This window comes from Rhagoletis pomonella, unplaced genomic scaffold (genome assembly GCF_013731165.1).
Source record: "Rhagoletis pomonella isolate Grant_MI unplaced genomic scaffold, Rhpom_1.0 Rhpom_scaffold_00008, whole genome shotgun sequence".
In the NCBI taxonomy this organism is placed as follows: Eukaryota; Metazoa; Arthropoda; class Insecta; order Diptera; family Tephritidae; genus Rhagoletis; species Rhagoletis pomonella.
Genome location: NW_023458562.1, coordinates 44,017,764 through 44,020,046, shown reverse-complemented (window position 1 = coordinate 44,020,046; position 2,283 = coordinate 44,017,764). Strand labels below are relative to the sequence as shown.

General features: G+C 38.9%; 3 non-coding genes across 3 annotated transcripts; all 3 read left to right on the top strand.

The window, feature by feature from the left end:
- On the top strand, positions 1-72 carry Trnad-guc. The gene has a single exon. It is a non-coding gene; the product is annotated as a tRNA-Asp (tRNA).
- Positions 73-295: 223 nt separating this feature from the next.
- Positions 296-367, top strand: Trnad-guc. Its single transcript has one exon. It is a non-coding gene; the product is annotated as a tRNA-Asp (tRNA).
- Positions 368-586: 219 nt separating this feature from the next.
- Positions 587-658, top strand: Trnad-guc. The gene has a single exon. It is a non-coding gene; the product is annotated as a tRNA-Asp (tRNA).
- Positions 659-2,283: the final 1,625 nt, after the last annotated feature.

Sequence of the window (2,283 nt, the reverse complement as noted above, 5' to 3'; positions counted from 1 at the left end):
TCCTCGATAGTATAGTGGTTAGTATCCCCGCCTGTCACGCGGGAGACCGGGGTTCAATTCCCCGTCGGGGAGTCCAAGTGGATTAATTTTTTTTTATTTGTAAATTTTTTAAGTATACATATTTTTATTGCTTTTAATTAAAAATGTTCTGAAGGCAAAAATATGTACATAATTTAATCTTAATTCTTTCAAGTTTATTTAGAGAGTTACGAAAAGAAAATTTTGAAATGAAAATATGGTTTGATGTTCAACTATAAAATCTTTTGTGGGTTTATGAACAAGTATACTTATATAATCCTCGATAGTATAGTGGTTAGTATCCCCGCCTGTCACGCGGGAGACCGGGGTTCAATTCCCCGTCGGGGAGAAGGCTGATTTTTTTTTTAATTGTAAACTCTTTTCAAAAATACACATAAATTTTATGGTTTTTCATTTAAAATTTTCTGAAGAAAAAATATGAAATTTTAATTCCTTATTTTAAGTTTGTTTACGCATCTTACAAAAATTAAACTTTCGAAATGAAAATTTCTTTTGATGTTCAGCTATAAAATGTTATGTTGTTTTTTGAGCAAATATTTTTAAATAATCCTCGATAGTATAGTGGTTAGTATCCCCGCCTGTCACGCGGGAGACCGGGGTTCAATTCCCCGTCGGGGAGTCGAATTGATGACTTTATTTTGATTGTAAACTTTTTTAAATACACATATATTTTATGGTTTTTCATTAAAAATTTTCTGAAGGAAAAAATATGAAAGTTTAATTCTTTATTTTAAGTTTATTTACGTATCTTACAAAAATTAAATTTTTGAAATGAAAATTCCTTTTGATGTTCAGCTATGATGGGGGAGGCTTTTTTTGAGAGAATACTTTTAAATAATCCTCGATAGTATAGTAGTTAGTATCCTCGCCTGTCACGCGAAAGACCGGGGTTCAAAGAAATTCGGCTTGCATGAATATACCGTATTTATAAAACCGGATGTCATAGTCAACGTCACAATTAAAAACAGAATATTTTTGATACATATGCTCACATTAGACTGTCTCCACCAAATGCCATAAATTATTTACGCTTTACGGTCTTAATGTACCGATTTTTCTTCTTGATTGGCTGGATATTTTACTTTTAGAGTCAACCAAACCAAAGCAACGCTGCGTAATTTTAATTTGCACCTACACTACTACCCACATCATTTTACGAGTGTGAGGTATTGTTGTCGTAGTGCGCGCAGAAGGAAGCAATAAAATTTCGCCAACTTGGCATAAGACAAATAATTAACAGATTATAAAGTTTTCGCCGACCGACGTTTAAATAATGAAAAAGCAAAGTAGCGTGGGTTATGCGGTGCTCCACAATTATTGGCTGACGGCAGGCAAAGAGCGCGAAAACTTCTGCTGATGGCGCTAGTTTGTAGCAGCTATAAAAATTCACTCCTCGCCGAACTACTGATGGGGGCGGCGGAGGGTTTGCTTGGACACAACAATTATGCAGCAGCCACAATATTGAGTTGCTTGGCAAAAAACTTGCGCTGGAGCTGCGGCAAGGCCGATAGCGAGGGCGGTGAGGACGACAACAGCTGTTGTCTATAATGGTGTAGGAAGCTGGCATTGCTGTCGTCAATGCTAGAGTTGGCATATTCCGGCGGAAGTGTGTAAGAGTAACGCGGGCGCGCAGCTGACGGTTACGTGCGGCGAAAGCGGACCAGCATGAGAATATGGCGGGTAGACTAATATGAAATTGAAGAAATAAAAAGAAAAAACCAAAACTATTTCGAACGAAAGCAGGCAGCCGCTGTCTTTATTGAGTGGGCAAAAGGTTGCCGCAACAGACTAACAAGTTTGCTGCTGATGCTATTTTATGCACAAGCACGCTAATGACATAAACGATGCCAACGTAACCAACCAGTGGCATAACCTTACTGGTTGCCTTGCAATTTTCTTGGCAATTTGCTGAAATATATATTCGGATCATTTGTCTGCGACTTAAAATTTCAGGTGGACAGATGAGGTCGGCAGCTGGAGCGCAGTCACTTTCATGAAGAAGGTTGGGATGTTTGATTCTACTTTATTTGGCATTTTCATGCACGCAATTGAAATTTGTTTCGAACACAAGCGACGCGTACACGAGCCGGCAGCAAACTGGAGCACTAAGGTGGCGTAAGAGGCGAAAGCGTGTCGGATGAGTAGAGAAAACAAGCATAAGAGCTGCATTGGTTGCATTTTGTAGCGCCGCGTTTGCCTTGTTAATTACGCGAAAATGCATTAAGTAAACGCGCGCGTCCGCCG